The sequence below is a fragment of the Ailuropoda melanoleuca genome, chromosome 13, assembly GCF_002007445.2.
Source record: "Ailuropoda melanoleuca isolate Jingjing chromosome 13, ASM200744v2, whole genome shotgun sequence".
Classification (NCBI taxonomy): domain Eukaryota; kingdom Metazoa; phylum Chordata; class Mammalia; order Carnivora; family Ursidae; genus Ailuropoda; species Ailuropoda melanoleuca.
Window position 1 is genome coordinate 61,782,278 of NC_048230.1, and position 8,029 is coordinate 61,790,306.

At 41.8% G+C, this 8,029-nt stretch overlaps 1 non-coding gene across 1 annotated transcript; it reads right to left on the reverse strand.

Annotated features, from left to right (window-relative positions):
- Nucleotides 1–3,404: 3,404 nt before the first annotated feature.
- On the reverse strand, nucleotides 3,405–3,563 carry LOC117795874. The gene has a single exon (XR_004620022.1). It is a non-coding gene; the product is annotated as a U1 spliceosomal RNA (small nuclear RNA).
- Nucleotides 3,564–8,029: the final 4,466 nt, after the last annotated feature.

Sequence of the window (8,029 nt, forward strand, 5' to 3'; positions counted from 1 at the left end):
TTCCATCAGTGGCTGGAATCATGGGATGTCACATTTTGACTCTGTTGGCACCTGGCTTTCTTGTGTAGCTTTTTGCTTTCTAATTGTCTTTCATTTTTCTTGGTGGTGCAGGAAGCAGATGCCTCCTTCACCGTATCCCTACCACCTCCCGACTGTTGAGTCACACTTTTTGCGACGGGCTCTCCTATGTTCTGCCTGCCTCGTGGGCCTGCTGCTCTGCTGTCTTCCCGGAGCGTCTGCTTCGTGCTCTCCTGAACGCTTCCCTTTCCGGAATTCCCCATCTTCTTAGATCCTTTTCGTTTTGTTTGACTAAGTTCCTGAAAAACTTTTTATAAATGGATAGGAATGTGGAATACTACTTGTTTTTGAGGACTGAAAAAAAAAAAGTGGAGTTAAAATAATTCTTGTCCTTGACATTTCAAAACATGTTCTGTTTCCTCTAATATTCCATAGAATTAGTAATTAGTAATTCAGCTGGTTAGCTGGACACTTAAAATATTAATTCTTTAATGGGTAATCTGTTTTGTTTTGCCTACATGATGGCTCTAACATACACACCCCTTGAAGATTTTGGGATATTTTCTATATGGTATTTTCTTTTTATTCTACTTGGTACTTGATGGGCCCTTTCAATCTTACTACTTTCCTCAATTCTGTGAAATTAAATTTTTGTGATTAATTTCTTTCCACTTAGGTATCTAGGAGCTCCTAGTAGATACCTACTTCATGGACTGGTTGTCTCATTGTCTTTCATTTTTCAGGTATTTCTCTTTGCTCTGTATTCTGAGAGATTTCCTTTAATTTTTCTCCCAGTTTTCTTTTTTTTTTTTAGTAGGCATGTTTTTAATTTCCATAAACTCATTTCTTTTGGTTCTTTGATTGTTTTTAAAAAAAATTTTTTTAGAGGTGGGTGGGGCAGAGGCAGAGGGAGAGAGAGAATCTTAAGCAGGCTCCTCTCCCATCACGGTAGCCTGATTTGGGGTTCGATCTCACAACCCTGAGATGACCTGAGCCAAAATCAAGAGTCAGATGCTTAACCGACTGAACCACACGGAACCACCCAGGCACCCTTGCTTTTTTCTTTTTTAAATGGTCACCTGTTGGTTCTTGTTCTCTCTCTCTCTGTGTGTGTGTGTGTGTGTGTGTGTGTGTGTATAAAATATCTTTTTCAATCTCTTGGAAGATATTAATATCTTGGATATTCAGTATTAGAGGATTTCAATGTCTTGAAAGTTCTTGTCTGTTTCTGGGGTTATCTCTGTTTTCCTTGGAGTCAGTTCTAGTGGTTCAGCTACTTCTCTGTGGTATTCCGCCCCCTCAAGTGTTTGATGGTTTTAGTTTATCCATTCTAGCAATGCAAGACGAAGGTGATGGCAATAGACAGCTGGAGTGGCTTTGTCCACTACCAAGTACACAGGCAGCTGAGCTGACTGGCAGGCTTGAACATTGATGAGTCTAAAGCAGATGAGCTGTGCCACTCCCCTCCCCTCCCCTCCCCTCCCCGCCCAGGTGAAAAGGAACATATTCAAACTATTCCTCACTTTGGAAGCTTAAGCAGCCCCTTGGGAGATTAAGTATCTTTAAAAATCATGTCTTCTGTTGTGGCCCAGGAAAACTCATTTGTTGCTCTTGGAAGAGGTGAGGGGTGATGGCTGAGCTGATGGGGGTGGGGAGGAGGCCAACACAGGTGACATTTTGCAGACAGGTTTCTCTCATTCCTACCTTTCTGTCCATTCCTGGTATCCATGTCTGCCCACACTGGGCTTCCATGATGGGAGGCAGCCTCTTCCTCCTAATTATCCTGGCTCCTTCTTCTCTTCTCCAGGTGTCCTGGTTCTGCTACCAGCACTACCGTACCTGTTCTGTGGTTTTCATCAGTTCACCAAATGTTCTCAGTACTTCTGTGACATTGTCCTGTTTGTACTTAGTTACTGTAATATCAGTGGGCTTTGTGGAGGGGGAGGGGTGAACACCTCTCTTCCACACGCCTTCAGAAACAATTCATTATAACGATTTAAAATCCTGCAGATTTATGTTAGTAATACCTAGTTGTTGGACGTTTAATTTTTTTTTTCTGATTTTTCTCCTGTCAGACCACGAGGAGCACTTCATGAAGCTTTTAAACCATTCGTTGTTACTTCTTTGCGCCTGATGGTCAGAAGTGGAATAAGGTTAAATGTAGTTGTCAAGAGAAGAGTTGACATCCTCACTGTACCGCTTACCCGCTAGTGGTTTAGAGCAAGTTGCTCAGCATCTCTGAGCATTATTTTCCTTCTCTGTTAGTTAAGTATATTCTATCTCCCAGGATTGGTTGAATGTATGAAAGTCAATAAGGAGAGTAATGCATATTTCATGGTATATGCTTTCAATTAATATCTGCTATTATTATTATGCATTATTTAATTCTGGCAGCAGTGAGGGATTATTAACTCTATGAATGGGAAAAACCAGATTCAGAGGATTTCACTTTCCCAAGTTACTGTTCTCTTCTTGCATATAAGCAAGAGATACGGTGGTTCTAGAATCTAGACTGCTTTAGAATGAGGTGTCCTTTCCCTAGATAATGGGAGTTCCAGAACCAAGTTGTTACTCAGAGGTACAAATTTTGTCAGAGCTGTTGGAAAGGGCCCCCCAGGCTCACTGGTATGAAGCTACGTACCTGGCCCATGCGGATGGGCATAGCAGCGATTGCCTGAATGGGTTGGGTGGAGGGAATGCCTGGTTTGAGCACCTTGGTCATCAGGCTTTGTCTGGGTGACCTTGCTAGGGAGTCAGTGGGCGGTGGGAAGGCCAGGGTTAAAGGGCCAGCAGGAAGGATCTGAACTCAGCACCACCTGCACTCAGATTCTGTGTTTTCTGGCTGGTTGCCTAGGATATGAATCACACCTCCTGATGAGCTTGGTGTAGTCACTAGGGGGGGCCCTCAGTAAATACTTGTAGTATATGCAGGTGTAGGAGTGCATGCACAGTGATGGAAACGAGGACTCTAGAATGAGATACTCTGGTGGTGGGTGGTGAGGGGAAGCACCTGGCTGTCTCTGCTGGGAGCCCCGGCCCCTCTTTTTGGTAACCTGGGAAGGGGACATAAGGAACAATGTGACCAGGCTCCTCCTATTTCTGCCTCAGTTACCAGAATACTTGCTGCCCTTCAAGAATTCCTTTATATATTTATTTATTTTTAAAAAAACTCTCTCTCTCTCTTTTTTTTAAAGATTTTATTTATTTATTCGACAGAGACAGAGACAGCCAGAGAGAGAGGGAACACAAGCAGGGGGAGTGGGAGAGGAAGAAGCAGGCTCACAGCAGAAGAGCCTGATGTGGGGCTCGATCCCACAATGCCGGGACCATGCCCTGAGCCGAAGGCGGACGCCCAACGGCTGTGCCACCCAGGCGCCCCCCCCCTTTTAAAGTGCGAACGCAGTCCCCCACTACCACAAATTATGCAGTCGAGTTTCCCACATTTGGGGAAATCGCAGGGGTCAGCACATCCGGAGTGCAATGGAAAGCCTCGCCCTGGGAAAACCACCTTCGTGATCATGGTATCTCCCCTGTCAGGTAAAGAATTCCTTTACGTTCCTGGTCACACATTCAAAAAGTACTGCCTTTGCTCTGAGCTCTTGGAAGTTCCACTTTTGGAAATGTTTCAGAGCCAGTTTTAAACACACACACACACACACACACACACACACACACACACACACCAAAGTAAAAAAAAGTGTGTTTTTAAGAAATTTGCCCAGTAGGATTGTTTTATTTTGGAACTAAAATAGCATTATCCAAGTTGACGGTCCTGTTGCCGTTCAGGTGAGTTTAATCAGTGCATTCTGTGTCCCTGCTGTGTTAGAGTCACTGAGTTCCCATAGGCCAGAGTTTGTGTCCTTGAACAAAGCTCATGGCTTAGAGCTCTGCTCTTTGAAAACATAGCTCTGCTCTCGACATATGAAGATTTGTCCTACTTTTAATATTCAGAGAAGGTATGAGGTTGTACAGAGGGGGCCCCTGAAAATGAGTTTCACACCTTGGAAACAGTGACAAAGAACTTGGTGTGAGGCCATCAGTACCTGTGTGGATGTTCCAGTTCTACGTCAGCTAAAAAACAAAATCAAGGCAACAACACAGAGCTCTGAAAAGATGATACTAAGTGAAAGAAGGGAGACTCAAAAGCTAAGTACTGTACTCCACTTATAGGACATTCTGGAAAAGGTGAAATGATGCGAACAGAAATTAGATTTTGGGTTGCCAGGGACCAGGGGAAGGGGGGTGGTTTTACCATGAAAGGAATGAAAGAATTTTGGCGGGGGGTGATGAACATGTTCGCTATCTTGATTGTAGTGGTGATTACATGGATTATGTGAAGTTGTCAGAATTTAGAGAACTGTGTACCAGTAACAGGTGAATTGTGCAATATGCAATAAACCTGGAATAAATTAAAGTAAAATCAGTGACATTCTTTAATGGGCACATCTCCCACACCCAGTTCTGGCATATGCCTACGTTTACTATTAGAAGAGCAATTCTTTTTAGCTTGGAACAGGAGGATTGGTAATCTCTAAGCCTGCTGGGTTTTATTCAATAGCTTTGTATGGATGTGACAACCTAAAGTCGTGGTCCTTATTCACAAATTTAAAGTGTTTCCAGGCATTCTGAATCCTCAAAGGAAGATTATGTTCAGAATAGTTTTAAGGTTGAATGTACTTTATTATTTTTTTGGTCTTTTGAAAATTAGTAATTCACGCTTGGTGGCTTGGCTGACTCCCTATTACTGAGTGCAAATTATTCATCAGGCCAAACAACACAATCCTCTCTAGTTGAAGGTTTTGCTTCGGCTCTTGATGTTAAAGTCATTTGTGACATTCTTCAGCCAGGTATGGTCTTTAGCATAAAATGGTAGTGATGTTAAGTAATTTTTTTTGTCGCATGTTATATTCTTAAAAGGTTGTAGAGGTTATAAGTGCCCTGTCATAATGTAGGATAAATACAACTCTGGTGGTACTTCTGGGCTTTCTTCATTTTGGACAAGTTGAATTAGAGCGCCCTTGCCTGGCTGCATCTGGCCTTGCAGTCGCTGAAGGCATTCATTTAGAGCAGGGTAGACTGGGTATGGGTGTCTGCAGGGAGACAAGATGCTTGGTGAGGAGGAATGAAGAACAGGGAAGAAGCATTTGAGAGGGAAACTGGGTTCCAGGAAGGGGAGTTTTTTCCTTCGGTCTTGCCTCCTAAATGCTTGTCTTGGGCCATTGTGTAATTCGTGGACCTCTGAGTTCTGTACTCAACTGACACCTCAAACTCGCTGGTGACTTTTCCTGGAAACCTTTCATCTCGCAGCTAGAAAAAGAAAGATTCCTTTTCTAAACTCTCATGGATCCTCTGTGTGTGTTTGTTACTTAGGATCCTTAGTGCCCTGTACTTTGAAAGGTACGTGGTTTATTATTAGACCGTAAACTCAACGGGACGGAGGAAGGTGCGTGACGCAGAGTTGGTGCTTAATTAATACTTGGGGGATTAATTCAAGACTTCTAGTTGATGGGCTGAGATATAGCATTTACATTTAGGTATGATGAGGCAGCCTTTGTGATCTCTAGCTAACAGCTACTTGAAGACCATGTGTCTTGTAGAGTTTGGTGTACAGGCCAAATGTGGGATGGGGAGAGCCTGGACAATCACGGGATGCTGGCAACGGAATAAGGTGTCTCTGAGTAGCCGAGTGTCCCAGTGCTGGCACAGAAAGCATAGTGGGAGGGATGGCAGCGGCAGCTGTCACCCAGGCCTCTTAGCTGACTGGAGAGAGGCCTTGGAAGCTCTACAGTTCTCTGGAGCTTAATAAAACTAACAGCTACTCTGCAAGTTAATCTGGAGGCTGGAGGGAAACTTTGCTATCTTATTGCCACTGTTGGGGAATGTAAATGTAGGAAAAATAAGGTTATGTTAGCTGTAAAACACCTATTAAAGACAATTTTTTTAAATTATAAAAGTACCTGTTCTTTATCAAGAAGAAAGCTATAGAAAGGTGGATAGAAGAAACACCCCTAATCCTGTCATCCAGAGGCAATCATATTTACTTTTCTGGTCTATTCTATTTCTTTTTGCTTCTCCCCCCACTTCACTTCATTGGGAGATCACAGGACATAGACCTGATTTTCATATACTCTAAGTGTCTGTTTTTTCTAACTATAAAAATAATAAATGTACCTATAGAATGAGAGTAAAAAAGACGAAATAGCAAGTGTTGGCAGGGAGGTGGAGAACCTAGAACCCTCCTCCGTGGCTGGTGGGCATCTCAAATGGTACATCCACTTTGGAAGAAGTCTGACAGTTCCTTGTAGAAGCTTAGCATAAATTTATCCTGTGACCCAGCAATTCCACTCCTAAGTACCTCGCCAAGAGAAAGGAGACTGTGTCCATGGGAAGATTTAGATGAAAATTTTCACAGGGACGTGATTCAGAATATTAAAATAATGGAAACCAATTAGACGTCCAGAAACTGGGATATAGATAAAATGTGGCCCATACTTGTCCTACAGTCATCTTCAGCAATAAAATGAAGTACTGGTACATGCCACGGGAGGGATGAGCCTCAAAGACCTGATGGTACATGAAAGAAACCAGAAAAGACCACCTCTTGGACGGTTACATTTATGTGAAATGTTCAGAAAACAGCAAATTAGTGGACACAGTGAATCAGTGGTTGTCTGGGGGCTAGAGGTGTGAGAACAAGGGTTGACTGAAGAGATACTGAGGGGTCTTTCTGGGTGATGGAAAGGTTTAAAAGTGGAGTGTGGTGATGGGGGCACAACTGTAAACATAATGCTAGTCAGTGAATCACACTTAAAATTGGTGAATTTTATGTTATATAAATTATACCTTAGGTAAAGCTCTTAAGAATATTCATAGAAGCACAATTCTGAATCACCCTACCAAAAAATAAGTGAACAGAAGAATTCTGGTTCTAATCAACGTGGTAAACAAAGTATGGTCTGCTGACCTCTTTGCTCAGGGTTTCAGGTATGCCAGGAACAGCAGTGGCAGGGGACCCATAACCAATCTGGAACTAAATTTCCAGGTAATGCCAACATGAGAAATGAAGTGTGCATGAGTATATGTGAAAGATCAGAGGTAGGGGCAGGCAGTACATGTGTCTTAACTGCGGAGAGGACATGGTCGTGGGTAAATCTTTCTCTATTAAGAGGAAAAAAAGTATAAATATGGGTCTTTGTAAGTTAGGGACAACCAAGAAAATAATATATTTCCAACTAGCAGTAGGAAAAAGTAAGGAAAATTGGATTGGTTTAGCAAGAGATAGGAAAGTAGAAAGAAAAAGCTTTACATCAAAAACCAGGGATGTACTGTATGGTGACTAACGTAATAAAAAATTATTATTAAAAAAATTGAAATTTGAAAAAAAAAATCTGTAAATTGAAGACACAAAAAGGGATGAAGAAATCAATCCTCCGGTATCATTGATTACTGTATGAACAGGTTAATCTCACTGATTAAGACGTGGGGACTCCTAGAAGGAGTTACAAAAAAGATGCAGCAATCTGTGGTTTTAAGAGAATCACACAAAAGCACAAAGCAAGGTTGAAAATAAAGGGATAAAAATGGCATTCCAGGAAAATAACCAAAATAACACCAGGCTCATGGTTTCAGTATCAGATGAACTGAATTTAAGGTGAACAACACAAAAAGAGATGAAAAATGATGATGTATTCTGGAAGTGCCACAATATTCCGAGAAAATGTAATAGTCATGAACAAATATAACCAGTAGTACACCCTTAAGCTATATAAAAAAATAATTGTCAAATTTATAGTAATACATAGATAAATCTACCACTGTAGGTAGAGATTTAAATGTACTCTTCTTGGAAACAGATCAGATAAAATAAGAGGATAAAAGATTTGGATAATATGACTAATAAGCTTGTACCCAGAAACACAAAATGCCTATTTTGGGGCATACGTGGAATTTTCACAAAAGTGGATCACATTATAGACCAGAAGGTCTCCAGGTTCTAAGAATTGACGAGCAT